The sequence below is a fragment of the Cydia pomonella genome, chromosome 14 (genome assembly GCF_033807575.1).
Source record: "Cydia pomonella isolate Wapato2018A chromosome 14, ilCydPomo1, whole genome shotgun sequence".
NCBI lineage: Eukaryota > Metazoa > Arthropoda > Insecta > Lepidoptera > Tortricidae > Cydia > Cydia pomonella.
The window spans coordinates 8,055,559-8,075,306 of record NC_084716.1 but is presented as its reverse complement, the minus strand read 5'-3'; the positions used below and the strand labels follow the sequence as shown (position 1 = coordinate 8,075,306).

At 38.1% G+C, this 19,748-nt stretch overlaps 1 protein-coding gene and 1 long non-coding RNA gene across 2 annotated transcripts in view; both read right to left on the bottom strand.

Annotated features, from left to right (window-relative positions):
• The window catches only part of LOC133524853 (uncharacterized), a 281,791-nt gene that overhangs the window by 226,228 nt on the left and 35,815 nt on the right, over positions 1–19,748 (bottom strand). The window lies entirely within an intron of this gene.
• LOC133524844 (uncharacterized) lies at positions 9,959–19,534 on the bottom strand. Its single transcript, XR_009800454.1, has 2 exons — positions 12,374–19,534; positions 9,959–11,904 (listed from the first exon to the last, which is right to left on the bottom strand). It is a non-coding gene; the product is annotated as an uncharacterized LOC133524844 (long non-coding RNA).

Sequence of the window (19,748 nt, the reverse complement as noted above, 5' to 3'; positions counted from 1 at the left end):
CAATGGTTCACTGCTTAGTTATAATAATTAGGTTCAGGGTCATGTAGGGTAAGAGAAACATAGTTTTCTTGAGGCGAGAGAAACCGTATGAAGAAAATCTTACTGCGTATTTTACAGTATTTTTTAACTATGCATTAGTTATATTTTTAATATTATCATTAAATTTAGTTTTTAATATCTTTCAATAATTCTTACTGTTAAATTTCCTTACAAGTCTTTGTCTTGCCCTATAGTTTCTTTTACCCCATCAAATCTTATATAACTTCTGCCTTGTCTTCCGGGCAAGGTACGATTCCGACCTTGGGCAAAGAGTCCTATGCGGCTCGACTCAAAAAGTTATAATGAAAAAAAAAAACATTTGTCATAGGACAACATGCTAATTTCTGTCACAGGAAATTATTAACTGTCAGTTTATTTATAATAATAATATTAAAATTAAATTATGACTACTTATAAAATAAAACTACTAAAATTAAACCTACCTAGAAAAAATAAAGATACCTAAAACAGACTCTGGCCTCTTGGCAGGTTGCCCATCACGCAGGCAGCATTCCCGCGCTGTATCGCGACGACAAGCCTTTGCGCGAGAAAACTGCCTGCGCGAGGGTCTCCCGTTGCCTCCCTCAATCGCTATCCAAGCTCCCTGTGGAGCCCACGCGCACCCTTGCCCCACGGACCAAGTGTCTCGACACCAAAAGCTACGAATTCGTAGTTGGTGCCGAGACAGCTATATTTATTAGTTTTAAAACGCTCTCGGGCGTCAGCCGCCGCCCTGGCGTTTCTGCTGGTCGCTGGCAAGTAGGAAGCTGCCAGCGTATCAGCGCAAGTAGCGTCCCACACCAGCGCACGGCCCATCCTCCAGGGGATCAACGACATCCCGTCGGGGCGCTTACCATCGTCCCGCACGATCTGGGGCTCCAGAGCTGCGGGGACGTTGGCGCTGACGAGCGCCCTTCTCAGGATGTCGTTGAGTGCCGCATGACGGGATAGGCGGCCGGCGCCCGAAGAGCAAGCAAGTCCGTGGTGCCCCAGACGATCTACGGTTGCCCCACAAGAAGCGCAGCTGTGGTCCACACATACATATCGTACATATCTGTGACCGATGGCTATTCGAAGTGTCTCCGGATCAATAAATGTGCCTGTGTTTGGTGATGGGTATGCGTGTAGCCAGTGTCCAGACTCTGGTCGGGAAACCGCAAGGAGCCTTGCGCGGTCCTTACCCGAGGATGTGTGGATCAGGGATTTTAGGAAAATGCTAATGGTTTTTGAAAGATGAGCCCAAACAAAAGCAGATCAGCTTACGTGAATGTTTTGACTATGTCCAATCTGCTACAAGTCTGGATCCATTATAATTGGTTAATTATCAACTTGTTAGCTAACGGCCAGATAACGGCCTCATTATTTGAAGCCGATTTGGTTCTCCATGGAAATTATATCTATTTAATTATGATGAGAGTTTGAAGTGAAAATTAAATAGAAACTTTTACGCCATGTGTATTATAGAAGTTTCAAATTTAAGTTCTTTTGATTGATATAAACTTCTAAATATATATCTCAAAATCAACAGTGTACAGTATCAATAGTAGCTTTAAAAAAATTAAGGTAAGGTGGGGTTCAAGAAACTATGGGGTCAGAGAAACACTTGTAGGGAAAATTAACAGTAAGAATTACTTAATGATAATACTAAAAATAAAACGAAACAAAAATAAAATTATTAAGTTAATTTTTAATACTTACGTTGAAAGACTTTCCTCATACGGTTTCTTTTGCCCAAAGCAAAATAAACTATGTTTCTCCTGCCACACATGACCCTATGTATTTGCTTGCACGATTATGGCTCTTTTAGTCAACCTTACGAGCTTAAAAGAGTCACTGAAAACATTTGCGGCTCTTTGAGAACTATTAAATTAAAAAAGATATATAAACCCCCTAGGCATTATGCCAAGAAAATAATTGTATGTCAAAAATGCCTTACATCATTTTGGAAAAGAGCTGTTACTCTTCAAACTGCTGGATCGATTTTTATCATAGCTAAGAACCACCACATGGAAACTTCGAAGAAAAAATCGGTCCATCCGTTTGAGAGCTACGACTACGATGCCAAAAACATGTCTGACAAACAGACACACAGACGGACATGTAGACATTGGCGACAAACATATAACACCCCTCTTTTTGCGTCGGGAGTTAATAGGTACTTGGCCATACAAAAAGAGTAAATGTTTATCCACTTCTATAAATTTTCCCTTCTCCATGATTAAAAAAAAAAAACTAGGTTTATAGGTTTTCCTTTTTTCATAATTTGCAATAAGTTTTTAAAGCGAAACCTTTAAACCTAGAATATATTATGCTGAAGCGATCGACATCACAATCAAAGTGATTTGTTAAGATTTAGTTGGTTGAAACCGTTTTCTCCCGAAATGGAATTTCATAGAAGAAGTACCGTTATTTCGTTAGGATCACAAAGCTATTGTTCCCTCTTAAAAACTAGTGATTTCTACGGCGGTTGGCCCTTCTTTGCAAAAGTTTTGTCCCGATTTCAAAATGAAGATTCAACATTTTCTCTAAACATCTTGAATTTACTCTCCAATTGCGGTATCCTCAATCCCAAAAGGTTAGAAATCACAGAAATTCTTTAATGTAACTCCAACATTTATCACTTTTATTCCTTCAAATTAAATTGACCAAGCTTTTCTTCTGAGATTCAGAGAAGGGCGTCATAATATTGTTAGAAGTAAAACTTTTTTAGCAGTTCGTTAGGTTACCTCTGCTAAATAAATTACCGAGGAAAGCATTTGTTCTTGTTAACCTTGCGGGTCTTAAGGACAGCTAAAGTAATCAGTATTTATTTGTAGGTATAGCCGTTTCTTAAGTACTTGTATTTAACTCGTAGTTATCGTACTTTGAACCAACGTTGACAAAGTAAACTGAATTGAGTAGGTAGTTTGTGGATGGCGAGATTCAAGTAATTTTGTGCGATGATGCCGTGCAGTGTCTCCGACGAATATTGACAGAACAAACCATCAGAATAAGTGTCGTGACATTTGCTGAGTGCAGCATGATCATAATTAACCCCCAATGCAAAAAGAGTATACGTGTAACATAACCAAACAAATTTCTGTGCGGTATTTTGATATACACCTGCGATAGTTCTTATGAACTCACCGAATGGCGTTGCCATAATTCTGTTTGGGCTATTAAAAGATTCAATTTCCTTTTGGAAACTAGCCTCTTCAGTCTTTTGGTTAAATATAGAACTCAGAGCATTATATTGATAAACATCTCTGTTCCTACAAGGAAACTCTCATATTTCCTGAACCAATAAATCAGGCTACACGCGTAAAGAAAAAATACGCGAACATTGCGAAATTGCATTTTTAATCTTAAATCAACAGAGTTCAGCCATAAGCCGTGATAACCGCACCCTCTGTTATCATTGGAGCCTTATCTATTTCGAAACGCTATCACAACATATTTTTATCGGTCTCGATGCCTCTCTATTTATCTACTGTATAAAAAAAATACTGTATATTGAAACGAAATCTATTAACATTTTTAGTACGCGAAAATCACAGCCTTAAGTTACATTCGATTTATAACTTTTGGACAGCGAGACGCAATTTTATGAATACTTGATTATTTGTGTGAAGATTAGCCCAGGTTTACTGTGTACTAGCACTCAGTTTATGTTTTAAGCCATTGACATCAAATTAAGGATTTCATCATTAAATTATTTTGTCGTCCTCCTCAATCCTCTGAACGATTTTTTTTCTCCTAAATCTTCAAATACATTTAACGATAGATTTAACAGGTAACCTTCCAACTTGAACCTATCTATATACATAGCATAGAAACCTCTCTCAGTCCTATATTCCTAGAACACAGACACTACACACTAGTTTACATCTTGGGAAAGATAGAGCGGCCGAAACTTTGCCGGTCCGGGCCTGAAAAGGATTACACGTATATGGCAATTCATAACGCCGGCCAAACACTACGTCACAGTCGAAGTTTAGAGTCGAATCGTACGACGGAGGCAGTGTACCAATTGGAAACTTAGCTGTGCTAAATGTAGCAACTTCGAAGCCCAGGGAAATGTGCCACTTGGCAACTTTTTTGTTTTACATTTAAACATAATGGTATACCGTGAGCCCTTGCTTGATCCGTTTGTTGTCTCCGTTATATCTGGCAACCGTACCTATAAATGGAATAAATTTAAAAGTGGGAAAATTACTGTCTTGGGTGAGACTTGAACTCACGGTCTCGGCGGCTTCAAGTCTCACCCAAGACAGTAATTTTTCCACTTTTAAATCTATTCTAAGCTTAATAGCATCGTTCGCAATACTGCTTGTTAAAGATTAACCGTAAATGGTAGGTATAGCTAGTGCTTGTTGTTTTATATTTCCCTTTAGCGAGGTGGTAACAGTGGCACTGCAAATAAAATTAAACACATATTCTACTAACATACTTAGTAGAGACATCATATCCAATGGGCTACCAAAAAGTAACCAGGAAGCTAAGCATTGTAACGAATGACAATAAAAAATCTATCCGCCCAAATAAGTAACAAGGAAATAACGCATGGACACGATACGTGAAAGGAAAAATTAGGCAGCTCACTACACATTTCCCCTTCTCTTTGCCTGAAGTAATAGATTCGGAAAGTACGACAGCCGCTTCAGTCAGACCTATTTGCCAATAATTGACAATACACTTCGTAGAACACTAACTTCTTTGTCACTAAGCTTCTGAAGGACGAAAAGTTTTCCAGCTGGAGAAGTATAGTAATTACATTTCTCCGCCTACGTAATCGAGAAGGGTGAAACTAGTCTCAGACCTAAACCTCCCTGTAAAGTAGTGGGCGGAAAACGGGACATTATTGGCTCCAAGAGTTTTGTAATTAGACACTTTTTCCTCAGAGTTCGCTAACGGAATACATTATCTCGTAAACGACATTGGCGCCACCGTATTTGTATTTGGCATTTCAGGGCCGAGACAGACTGAATCCACACTTGGTGTGCAGTTCTACACAGAATATGAGCTTTACAGCAACGACTAATAGGTTAACAGATTTGAATTAATCACGGTTAGTATCACTACACTTATATCGACCGGATATTGACCGAGAAGTTCCCGATATTTCGACCCCGTGAACAAGATGCAACTGCGTCGAAATATCGGGAGCTCAAAAACCATAAAAACGATAATCCCGGTCCATATGTCTAGTGAACATGAACTACTAGGTTGTTGCTGTTAAAGTTGCAATCTTATTGCGACTGCAGCAGCATAGTTGGTGCAGTGTTGCAGCATCGGAAAATGGGGAACGTCACTGTCAATCTCTTTGATAAAATAAGTGACGTGTAGAACGTTGTAATTCGACAGCAATGCGGCAGCAACGACGGAATACCAAGGATAATAACAATACCATTCCCCATTTTTAAGTAATCTTTAGAATACAACAGATCGATCTCAACCACAGAAATATGCATATAAGGTTTCAACTATCAGCCCTTCAAGTTGCTTATCGGATTATGATTTAATGCTGATAATGCTACAATTGCATCTACAACATCGCAAAGAACTTTCCCGTTACCCGTAATTGCTAACTTGATTGATATTGCCAATGACAAGCCTTTAAGAATTGTATGTCAGATAGAACACAATTTACGAACGCTGGATTAAACTGGGAACTTTGTCCTTGTCTGATTCATGCTACTATTGTGTATCGTTCCTTTTCTTTTCTATCTTGTTTATCTTCTTATCCTGTCGATACGAACAAAGTCCCAAAAATATGTATACACGACCTTATTGCCCATATATTAAGGTACATATTTTTGGCACTTTGCCGTCCGTATAAATATTTTCAGACGTGACCGTACTCAAACTCGTAGGAAATATTTAATATTTCGACATCTAGAAATATACATTAGGATCTTTTTGCAGAGTTAATAATTCTAAACTTTCCACATTCTAATCAGGCTAAGAGACTGCCTACATAAAGTTAGCTACTTATTTCACAAATATTATAGCAACTGGTATAACTTGATCTTGAGGTCCGTAATAACTATGTACAATCAGAATTCGTTCTTCTACTGGAACTCCTGAGATGAGGCCGGAAACCATTACGAACCCAGGGTTTTGTTACAATCACTTACAAGCGTTGAAAAGTCCAATACTCGGGAGAACTATAGTATCCGCAAACCAAACTAACGACCAGGGTTATATTACTATCTCTTTTACTCTCGCAACGAGTATGCAAGTGTGACTGCGTCATGGTCATAGCCCGGTTTTTCAGAAGCTAAAGCGTACCAGTGCTAGTGATTAATTAAATATCAACTTAAGTGTTATAACTTATCAACAAATGTGACTCATCCTTGAAGTAAACATTATTAATATTAAGTGCGTTAGTCTTTTTATTACCTATTTGCATACCTCTCTCATTTATTCTTTCTTCTTCTTTTAAAATATGGCTTCCATCAAATCTATGATGATTTTGCCAATGTCAAGTTTCGTTGTGAGTTTTAAGTGTGCTCGTAGAGCATGACGTTGTTCGGTAGTTGCTTTTAGTAAAGAGATAGCTGGACTTTACTAAAAGCCACGATGGATTGCCGGATGTTGATTCAAACATGGTTGCGTTTCAAGATTAGTTTTTCATCAACTGCACACTTCCACGATAGTTCACTGCATAATAAGCTATCAATATTACACTTTGAACAACATAAATGAGCTAAACACAAAAAATATTCTCGAGACGTCTTCGCCATCTTGAATCTCAACGACAACCCTCATTTATTCTTATTACAACTCTGAGTATCCGACATCTGACATGTATCAAGTCATCCTGACAAAAGTCAAAATTACACCGAATAATTCAGTTAATTTTATTGTAAAAACGATTATAATATTAAAAAATACATACATCATCATTTTATATCGCTATCGACTAAATTCCGTCCGTCACACCGGGGTATGGTCATAGTTTGCGGTTAGTATAGTATGAGGGCGCTCTCACCTTTAGGTCACAGTCGAATTGGGTGGGCCAAATTTTCCACTCGTTGAGTTCAATAGGAACACAGTCGGAATGTGGCAAGTGGCACAGTTCTCGAATACGATAACGTGACCTCTCGACGGGGTTTGCCAAGTCGTGACCTTTTGATAAGCACACTGAAGATCACAAAGGAAATATAAGCTGTTAATATTGGTATACTTATGCTTTTTCGGCAAAATCGACGATGAAGAAAGACGTATTTATGCGGGGTTTGTTGGAGTGCTTATTATTTATTGAATCCGAGTAATTATTGTATGATGTTAATCTCGTAGGTCGCGTATTCAGCTGAGAAAAGAATTTATATACAAAATGATATTCTGAAATAAATTCCAAATGATTCATATCAAGATTTTCTTGGTATTTTATATATAAATGTTAATGTTAGAAATATCGCCATCTCTTCAAGTTTTGTCCCAATAGTTTGCTTTGTTTTGATAAGAATATATACATACATATGGAGATTGCACAAGGTACCTTAAAATGGTTGCCAAGACAACAGGAATTCAACACCAAGCTGGTTCATTTCCGCACTTGTAACCCTTGAAATTTTTATTCACAAAAAAAAAAACAAAGTGGCAACCCTATCGCCCAGGTAACAGCTGCACGTGCCATCCCTAGCAGTCCCGGTACAAGTTACACAACTAATAAAAAGTTGGACGCTATCCCTTTGTGTAAAAATGTAATCGCATTTTAATTGAAAATCAACTGAGCTCGTCCTTTGCTGGGAAAATATACAAAATCCGGCCACTGAGGTAAAACGGTCATTATAAAGTTATAATCCCACTTGGAACTTTTATATGGCGTGACTGGCACGCGACAGTCGAGTATTACAGTACCCCTAGAGTAAATTCAATCGACATCATAACGTGACGAACGCGTTTGCGTTAAGTCTCATTTTGTATAGGATTTTGAGTTTCCAAAACGTCCCGCTTGGCGCGCTCTTTCTAAATCACATACAAAATGAGACTAAACGCAAACGCGTACGTCACGTTTCGAAATCGAATTTATTTACACTAGTTAGCTAAAGCCGACTGCGTCAGCAGAAATGTTAAAAAGTCAACTATTAAAACCGGGGTAGGTACTTATTCATCATGTACGTTTGTTTTTCGTTAAGGAACAGGCGTTCCAATAAATTTATGGTGATTTCGCCAATGTCAGAAGTGTGCTCGTAGAACATAACGATGTTCGGTAGTCGCTTTTAGTCCCTAAGTGATAACTGGAGTGCACAAATAGCCTCGATGGATTTTCGGGTGTTAAATAAAGAATGGTTAATGCGTTTCAAGATTAATTCTTCATTAGCTGCACACTCCTACGTTAGTTCACTGCAAAATAACAATAATAAGATATCACACTAGAAACAACATTAATGAGTAAAATCAATAAAATATTCTTGAGACGACTTCGCCATTTTGATGTCCATTCGGAAACCAAAAGTTGAACTTGCCATCTCGCAGTAACTGACATACTGCGTGTTTTAATTGAGGTCTACTCACACAACGTAGTGATCTACCCCCAGGAAGCAATGAGTATTAAACTCACTGCACGTCAGTAACACTGAGAACATAGCATTTGCAACTACTTACCTATTAACAGTATCGAAATATCAAAAACTCAAAATCAAATACACGTGGTTAATGTTCCCTTTTTAGGGTTCCGTGCCCAAAGGGTAAAACGGGACCCTATTACTAAGATTTCGCTGTCCGTCCGTCCGTCCGTCTGTCACCAGGCTGTATCCCATGAACCGTGATAGCTAGACAGTTGAAATTTTCACAGATGATGTATTTCTGTTGCCGCTATAACAACAAATACTAAGAAGTACGGAACCCTCGGTGGGCGAGTCCGACTCGCACTTGTCCGGTTTTATTATTTATAATTTAAATGATCATGTATATCGCCTTTGTTGTATTTAATTTACTCTGTAACTGTGTTTTTCGTGTTTTTATTTCTATGTACAATAAAGTATATACATACATACATACATATATCTATAGAATAAGAGAGGAATATCATTATCTCAATCTAACAAATAGCTTTGTCCCTACTTACGTAAGTGAAACTTACATACATGTGTATTTTAGGCCTTAGAAAATCAAATGTAGTAAATATATTGAGCAAAATTGATTTCTTTATTATTTTAGTTCAGTTAATTTTTTAAGTCCTCGAAGAGTTCGGCTATTTCTTTGAGTTCAATCAGTTATTGCCGCCAGTATTCTGGCCAAAAACTTCTTGTAAGTGTTAGTGTTATGTGTTTTTCTATAGACATCATAAAATTAACTGCCTAATTTTCTTGTTAGAGCCTTTCGCGCTGGCCCCGACATTGGGAGACTGGCTTCGGCTAAGGCAACAACCATAGGTTGGAGCGAGACACAGCGATCGGACCTTTCCTTCCCACCTATGGTTGTCGGCTTAGCCGAAACCAGTCGCGCACCACAATATGTGGCCAGGCCGTTAGGCATGTTTAAATCTCTCAAAAGCTGTATGATGAAACACAGTAAAATGTACATAGGAAAAACGCTCGTTTTCCGGAACATTTTGACCCATTCCTTTTCGCAGCCATCAACTACTCATTGGGGCGATTCTAACGAGCCTAAACTCGATGGGGTTGAGATGAGATTGATTAGGGTAGGAACACGTGAATAAAACATGAACAGTGAACCCCATTCTAGTACCCCGAAAACCTACAGAATGCCCTCATCTCATTAAGATATTTTTCGAAATTGCAAACTATCGCATTTAGATGATAGAGCGTCAGACCAAGATAACTCTGCAGCGATTTTTATAGCACAGACGTGCAAGTGTTACTTAAACGTAATAATTTCATAGAAGTTAGACGTTTAAAATAACACCTGTACGGTACTAAAATCGTTGCAGAGTTATTTTGGTTAAAAAGAGATTTATAAAATCACAATCCAATAACTAGTATTTAATTGTACATTTTATGCAAGAACTCTGAGGAATTTCGACCCAACAGCGGAAGGAAGTGTATCATCAGTCGCAGTCATATCTTGCATCAGTCGCAGTGATCTGAAAGCCAAGCGGTGCTACCCTAAAATTCCTTGAACTTCATGAGCTGATTAAATAATCCTAAGGCCGGCGCCCCACTGCTGCGCACGCTACATCCACGGCCCACGTTTTAATACAAACCGTGGGCAAGCCCACGAAATTTTGTATAGGAACGTGGGTCGTGTACATAGCGTGCGCTGCAGTGGGGCGCCGGCCTAAAATTAACTTTCAAATGAGGCGTTAAATACTACACGAGTTTTCAACGTAGACAAATGTTACACCACTAGATTAAGACCAAGTTGGCAGCGATTTTGATAGCCTACACAGATCAAGTGTTATTTTAAACGTTCAACATCTACGAAACTATGACGTTTACTTGCATAGGCCGGGCTATTAAAATCGCTGCCAACTTAGCTTGGTCCGACTCTAAAAGCCGCTATGCGTAGGGGACTGCGTTTGATTGACCTTTAGGTTAAATTGTACAAAGGAATGCACGCATAACTTGTGTTCATTTGTATGTGCAACGAGGGGCAAACAGACAACTCTATTTGCTGCATAGAACTGATATACATTACTATAGAGGACGGAAAACGCAGGCCAAGTAGATATAGACGGCCGAGCGTAGCGAGACGGATAGGGATACGCGGCCGGCAGCCCCGTTTCTCACCGAGATTTGTATAGTGTTCTTCTCAAACTCGCAATGAAATAAAAAAAAATAGGATGATGATGATTGTTTCATGTCCTAATGTGATAGGTTATTCAGTGCCATTCAACCTTAAAAACCTATAAGCCAATTTCTGCCATTATCCTTTTTTTTTGTTTTTTGTGGGGATTTTTTCTTTTTTGTGTTTGTTGAATATTATTTCAGGGTTCCAAATGGGAACGAAAATTTGATTAATTTTGCGCTACGACGCACGGTTTAGGAGATACAGCCCTATAAAGATTTCTGCGCGACTGTAAAAAAAAACTTTATAGGGCTGTATTTCCTAAACCGTGCGTCGTAGCGCAAAAATAATCAAATTTTCGTTCCCCTTTGTAACTCTGAAATAACATTCAACAAACACAAAAAAGGAAAAATCCCCACAAAAAACAAAAAAAAAAAAACAAAAAAGGATAATGGCAGAAATTAGCTTATAGGTTTTTTAAGGTTGAATGTCAAGACGTACCATAATTTGACGTTTAAAAACAAAATAAGGTTGCCTTACAGGCCTAGGTGTGTAAGGCTGTATGAAATTCCTTTACATATCATCGCACCTGATATGTAGTATTTCCGGACCTAATTTGAAGTAAGTCATCTCAACATTTCATTACAAGTTTGAGAAAACTCACATTATCGTCTATCGGAATTTAAATACGGACAATATGTAGTTCTGGAACTACACTAATTCAACTATTGAGTATGTAAAGTACCCAATGCACTACATTGCCAGCCACATCATCGAATTTGACCATTTCATGAAATGCCATTTTAGAATTTATCACTTCAAATGGTTATGTTACGTTTGACTTTTTCATGATTGGCCACAACCGATCATTTCATGACAACCATCCCACATCATGAAATTATCAATTATAATCTCTGGTCTGGACATATAGATCTGGATCTGGTCACGACATATATGTAGATAAACACAGTGAATTAAATACTATAGACCCACTATGTGGTTTATCGAATTCTATTACCTGAGAGTTCTGGTATTAGCACTTCGTAGCCGTTATAAGGTACTGGTATAAGGTAAGGTTATAGAAACTGGGCAAAATTTCAGAAGCTGGAAAAACATTTATCCTGCATCCACCGCCTGCTGAATGTAGGTGTCTGTCCTTGATCCTGGGTTCCATTCACTGCTTATTTGCTGAATACGACATAGTAAGTGAATTAATACAGGATGTTTTTGTTGTACTCGTATCTGACCATTTTTTTTCGCAATTACGGGGTTGGTCCTACCTATAGTAAAAGTTGTTCAGCATGACCTACATATTCATCCCTCGGAGTGTGATGAGACATATCAAAAACAACCTGCATATCGTGAATTACGGTTATAAAGGTGCATTTTCTATCCCAATTTACCCTTAATTAAGAGATCAGTTCATCCAACACAATCAAAACCGATTGCATTCTCTAGCCAGAAACATCTTGTGTAAAATTGAATCCGACTACAGCGCTGTCTTAACACGACTCCTAAGTGCATGTGCCTTGCGTCCACATAAAGCGTGAAATCTATCAGCGTCGACAAAGCATTCAATATCGGAACACGCTCCTACACCTTTACAATAGAGTCCATTCGCTTACACATTACTTATGATTAAAAGGGCTTATCTTACTTGGAAATGCATGCCGGTTAAGATGTTTTGGTTTTATGGAGCAGCTATACACTCTGCTCAGCTGATATAAGTTATGACCACGAGTGAGCGATCATTTCAGGGTCACAGATTGCTATCCTATTAAGCATGTTTGGCATGCCTCGTGATCATATTCGCTTGAACGCTTGACTTGCTAGGAAAGTGCTTCTTTTGTCTCATTGAGGTGACAGAGATAGATAAATTTTAATTTTCCAAAGTTCACTCTAGGCGCACTGAACTATCATGGGTGCGCATTTGTAAAGCGAAGTGTTCGGATATTATAGTTGCACTTATCATGTCAAGTGTCACTATCGCATTTACTTCTTGATAAACTTTAGGCCCTCTTAAAAATTGCTTCTGCGATATGTTTTTGTAGGTTATATTACTTCACAATAAATTTCTTACTGTTATAACAGTCGAGACGAAAATGTATTTTGAATTCTATCCGGTACTGTGTACAAAGTAGGTACGTGATTATATTGTGCAAAGGATATAGAAACGAAAGACAAATCCAAAACGATCTTTACTGTTTCACAATCGTGAATTTAAAAACTAGACCAAAATTTCCATATTACATGGCTTGACGCATGCCAACAACTCTAAACTAAATGTTAGTTGTAAAGCAACCACGGAATAGTAAATTAACTGAACTTTACCTGAAAGCTATATTCTAGGAATTCTATTTAGTCCAGTGGTCGAACCTTATCATAATTACAAATTCGATTATATAAACACATTTAATTTTGTATGGTGAAGGTTTTGATTTTTATACCACTTCGTTCCTTGTCACAGTGACAATCAATATGAAAGCCTCTAGGGATCTCATATGTCATATGATATGATACATTCTATTGTTAATGTGACAAGTTACAAAATGTCACAAAAATCAAATTCCTTGTCCGTAGATATAAGCGAAATTTTGCAAAGTTGAATTCAGCGTTTGACAGAAATTACACAACTGTAAATATTCCGTCCTAAACCTTAGGTGCGAATTATACAGAGACGGCGTAAAGGTGAAGGCGTGGCGTAGGTATGATGCCGCTTCAAAACGGTTTCATACAAAATGTACTAAGTTGACAAGCGGTGCGGCGCGGCACATGACCTGTATAAGTTGCGCCTTAAACGAAAGATTTATACGATATCAAGATAAGACACGGTATCGTTTAACGTTTTCAATATTTTGTGTATTTAATATAAAACTCCCATTATATCTGCTCTCGAGTGTAAATTACTTGTTGTCCAATTTAAGTAATCTGTGACTAAATCTTTTCCATGAATCGCGACCTGAAACACAACCTCCTAAGCGTAATTTAATATTTTCCAGGCTTCCCTAGTTTGCGCTTGCATTCTATTCCGACGCGCTGCCGTAAAAAATGGCGTTTAAGAATACAAATTCCAGGTCAAAGGTTCCGTAGTCCGTACTATTTATTCATCATGACTTACTTATTCCAAAGATCGTACTTTATAAGGTGGTCATAAGTAGCCCTGGCGAGTCCGACGAGCAAAATCTCTTCGACTGCATTAAACCAGGTATCTTTCCGACTTTCAACTGGACCAATGAGCAATATATTATATTTAAAGGCTGATTCACGCCAGGCATGATGTCCAAAGAAGCCGAGAATTCCAGAATTATAAAGCTACAAGTTTACATATTGAAACTGGCGAGGGGCACTGTTGTAAAGTGTTGGTTAGTGATGCTGCTTTATTTAGGCTGACTTTTACAGAGGCAGAGATGAGCGGAGATGAGACGAGACGTGTGGGAATCAAAAAATAGCATTGCATCTTTTCTCTGCTCCGCTGGATTATAACAACAACCAATGCTCTCATCTCCGCCTCAGTGGGAAGGCAGCGTTGTAATGCGCCCTAGATATTGAAGAGGCGAGTACTAATCTACCATTCTCTCTGCTATCATCACTGGCCGGCGGTGATTTATGCTTAGTACCTGATTCCGTTATAAGAAGCCAGAGGTTATCTATCGGTTACGAAGCGTCCATGAATTCTTTATGGCTCAGTGTTTAAGACGGTATAGGTTGAGTAACTTTTTGAAAATACGTTCTTTGTTTCGCCAGTGATATAATTATTTATGGACATTACATTGCTCTAGTCAATCACAAAAGGCACAACTCATTAAACGCAAGTTTAACCAGGTTATCGTACGTGCGTATTATTTGATCAACATGTAATAATAATAAAGGTTATAAGTAATAAGTAATGTATCTACGATTGATTTTAAACCTCCACAATAAAGAGGCATAAATATACAGGCGGACGCAAAAAGGATTTTGTGTATTCTTTAAGAACCCTATTAACTTTCCTAATTAAACTGTGCTTTAATAACCCACACGCCTCATCTTTGTTTCGAAACTCTTTTTGCCGGCAAAAGGAGGGTAATGGTTTTTTAACAAAGGCGTTAACAAGACCGCATGTGTGCGGGTATTGGACAGTACATTCAGTGTTAAATTGTCCAGGATGCGAATGGCTTATATTGGCGCGAAATACTTCAAGACAAATGTCCTTTCGTTACTGAACATGGGAATAAAGATCATTCGAACGAAGGAGAACTTGGTTTTGTTTTAGTCCGATTGCAAAATAAGTGAGTATGTAAGTTTGTTTCATAGTTCTAATACTAACTATTCACACATCTTGCTCCATCTTCGAAGCTAGGTATTGTGAGTTTTAGGCCGTTTGTTATGTAATAAAACCATCCAGCTCATTCGCAGGAGAATAAAGATATCCGCAGTAAAAAGTATTACAAAATAAAGTCATGAATTTAATATGAAAATCCAACCTAAATAAAGTATTATGACAACCCCGACCTCATAAAAGACTTAATGGACCCGGGGCAGGCTAACCCTAAATAAAATCACCTTTGGTCCCTAATCTGTAATTTCAACCGAGAATATTAATGTAACCCGATTATGAGCTGGGTTTTGAATGAAAGCTGTCTCAACCGTAATTCTTAACTATCATATTGTTCAGATTCATTGAGTCCCTTGCCATCGTAGGATATTTTGATATTTTCAATGCCCACCTAATCTCAGCTAAAATTCCATGGGAATTTCGATCTTAAATCAAAACGTGTTTAAGCTTTACATTCTGCGCATAATTATTGTATAAGCAGCTTACGAATAAGTACATAGATGCTTACAGATATCTATTAAAATCTAGTAGTAGTCCGGTCCGGCTTTACGTATTAAGTAAGGATTTACTACTAAGGGCCGGTACAGACGGACTGCAATCCGACTGCAACTTGTATGTGAACTGCACGCTGACGTTGTATTTGGTGTACAGTCGGCGTGAAGTTCCCATACAAATTGAAGCGACCCGACTGTTCAGTCCGTCTGGGCTTAGGGCCGATACAGAATCGGCCCTAAGTAATTTTTGAGTGTTCATTTTCGTTTGGATATTAATAACCTTGGGTCATGTAAGGCTTTTTGGAAATATCGAAGACGTAAACGGTCAAGTCTAATATCGTGGCGTTCACCTGGTGGCAAAGTGTTACATTCATTATTTGACGGCTAACATGAATCAGTAAGAAAATTTACGCCCGCGAATTTTCTCTTATGCTATAGCACAGGCTTCCATGACTTTGCAAATAGTACATTTTCTATATACGTCATACCAGAATCTAGTAAATAAAGAAGACTGATAGCCCCTATAACGCTGCGGGAATCGTCAATAAAGTAGAACATTCATATTTTACATTATTGTTATTTGCGTATAAAAACTGCCACCCTAGTGCTATTTATAATTTCAAAACGTATAATTGGACTTGACAGACCGCAATTATAGCCACAAAAGTAGATTTGCTTGCTTGCTTATTATGCTTTAATTATACTTTTTTGCATATGGCAGTAGCCTTCTGAATAAAATTTTACGTTTAGAAGTCATAAAAGCAGTCTGTGACAGATTTTGTACATATAAAGCTAACATGAAATAAGTATAGTCAAAAGGCAAGCAAGGAACGGTGTTGTATGGAGGTTGTTCGTCTTGAACATTTACTAGTCTTTGGTCATACTCAAGATGTCTATGCATGTACTTACTGTCTCTTGGCATTTTGCCCGGATCATTTGACACCCTATTTCTCAAAATCGATTCAGTGGTTTAGACTGCGCCACTTGACTGTGCTAGGGGTGTAGATAAAGGAAATTGCTTACATTCTCATGCTTGGCCGCTGACGTATACATTGAATCTCATATCTCTGACCTTTGAATGCGCATATTTACTATAAGGTTCGGGGTCAAATAATACTAATAATGAATGAGTCATGAACCGCATAGATACTAGATATCCTCCCAAACGGTATAAATACAAGCAGATTTTGATCCTTATTGTAACACGTGCCAATGAATATAAAGCTCTGCAATGTATAACGCAATTTTCTGCCTAATGTTTTTATTTTATATACATAAAGATGTGAGTAGACGCAGACGTGAACGACAGCAAGGCCGATGATGCCAATACATATAAAAACGATTTATATCCGATTTTGACGACCGGTCCAGACCGCGAGGCCAGCCTAGTGGGTAGTGACCCTGCCTACGAAGCCGATGGTCCCGAGTTCGAATCCTGGTAAGGTTATTTTTGTAATTTGAACACAGATATTTGTTCCTGTATCATGGGTGCTTCTATGTAATATTAAATAAGTATGTATTTATGTATATAAGTATAGTTATATCGTCTCCTACTACCCACAGTGCAAGCTAAAGCTATGCTTAGTTTGGAGCTAGGTAGATTTGTTAATAATAATAAAAAACTGAACTCTAATAACAGCGCCAGCGCGTCCTATCGTCTATTATTATTAAAGGCAACTCATTAAATTCGTACTAAAAAAAAGTGCAATAAAAGCATTTATAGTAAAAAAAACTTATATGGTCGCCATATATTCCGCTTCAGTTACGACAGTGCTACACTGTATTAAATTCAACTAAAAGTTTAGGCATATGTTCCTAAACTTCCTAATTAGCTATCTTGTTAGAAATATCTACAGCCTTAACAACGTCAATGACGATAGCGTCTTCCAATTTAGCTCAAGCTAAAAGCCTTGTCTTCCGAAAGCTCGAGGGCCTCTCAAACGTGCCCAAGTGCCAATAGGGATTTTTGAAGGACACCCTTCAAATTTGCTTCCACCGAAAAACTTGACTTAATCTCGGATATGGGGAGAAATTTGCGATGCTACGAAACTTTTCAGAATTTTTAGGGGAGTTTGACCCCGTTTACGAGTGAGTTTAAAACTCGACGTAAAACAGTTAAGTTAGTAGTCGCTAAGGAGTTCGCTACGTTATTTTTGTAAACGTGCTTATACTTTTAACAGTAACGGCCAGGGGCCCATACAAAGCTTTGTAACTTGTAAAACAAGCGGAAGTTCCTTTCTAATAAAAGTAAAAAGAGACGCCAAATATTACGAGTTACAAGCTTTTGTAAAACTGCTTGCCTATTTTGTAATAATAGAAGGAGCAAATTAGGTTTGGGTTGGTCAACGGTTGTTTGACGCCTGGTTAATACAGTGTAACTTATTGGAATTATTTATTTCAACTTTAGATTAATTGCACCGATCTCCTGGTTATTTTTAGAATTCTTCTTTGATTTATGTACACGTAATTTCACGAAAGCAGTCACGTGTCAATCGTACATATATATATTTTTCTGTACCTTGCCGTATTTTAATACCCGACAAGAAGGTCAGATACAATATTGAAAAGGGTTTTTATTGTGGCACAAACAGATACATAGTCTGGCCAGCGAGTCTGTGTATGTCATTATTGTCGTGTCACAAAAATAATGAACGTTAATCGTCCACTTTCGTCTTAAACCTTTGACTTGGCTTGACCACATGGCCGGCAAGCAATTAAAATTATAGGACTTATACAGTAATGTTACATTAAAGTATAAGCAAGTTTACAAAAATACAGTATTTGAGAGTGTTCGGCGAAGCGAGAAGCGCACTCTTACTTAGTTGTATTGAAGGGAAAATAAACCATTTCCTTCGTTATGACCACGAGGTGTATATTATGAGTATGGCGTTCTTCAAAAATGGAGTGTACGGTAGGTACAGGTTTATACATTATTGGCAACTCGAATGTGACACCTCTGAAATCCGTCAATAGGTTACAGTAACCGTTTACCATAAGGCCCATATTATTATGCTTATTTATCATCGGCGTGGTATTCAACTATACTTCGTTTTTTTTGCATTATAAGGAAGGTAAGCGATCTTGACGTCTCTTTAAAAATAAGTTGCAGCTAATATGTAACAATTATATAGCATAATATGTATGATCATAGTGTTGTGTTCCTGCCGGTGAGTAAGGTTGCCAGAGCTCAACGAGGGGGGTGGGGTTAGGGTCGGCAACGCGCATGTAACTCCTCTGGAGTTGCAGGTGTACATAGGCTACGGAGACTGCTTACCATCAGGCAGGCCGTATGCTTGTTTGCCACCGACGTAGTATATAAAAAATGATCATTTACATTCTTTTGGTTTCATAATTAATTAATTGTTACTATTTTTAATAGGGTTCAAAGAGGACACATCAAGATTGTTTATCATTTTTCTAATGCTAAAAAAATAGAAGTATAAAATATAACACCACTAGGTAATAGCTAGGCTTAGTTCATCTGTTTTTCATCATCAAAGGAACTTTAAGTGTATCCTTTATCAGTAAAAAGAAAGTGACAGGAAATACCTAGGTAAAAACACCCTTTTAACAAGATTTGTGCCCTTTGTAAGGCATTCGCTTTGTCCGAAATATCTACTTAAGTGTTTTTGTTTGAACACTTTGTGAACTATTGCGCAAACGGTCGCTCGTGAGGAAACCTTAATGCCTGTTTTCAGTTAACCTTTTATTATATATTTTTTATTTCGATATTTCGGTAGATATTTTAAGGGCACCAATCTTACGTATGCGTATGCCTTGCCATCTATCACCTTATAGGCTTATAATATAACATCGAGCCAAAGAGTAAAGTAAGTATCATCGAGCGCACTGCTTACTGACAGTTTGCCAACGATAGCAACTCAATTAGGTATCTATTAAGGAAATGCAAATAAATTACTGGCGTCGTTGTTGCCGCGGTTGCAACTGTCAATTTCCTTGATAAAATGAGTGATTTTCGCCGCCGCATTACTGCCGCGATTATAACGTTCATTCCATGACTTATCTTATGAAGGAAATTGACAGATGCAGCCGCGCAACAAAAACGCCGCAACAGCTGCAGTTAACACCCTAACGTCACCTTAGGTTCCATTGCAACTGTAGCAGTATTACTTTTGCAACGATACTACGCCGCTAAGCGTTGGCGCTTACCAACAATTTCATTTATAAAATGAATGACGGATTGAACATTCTATCGCGATAGT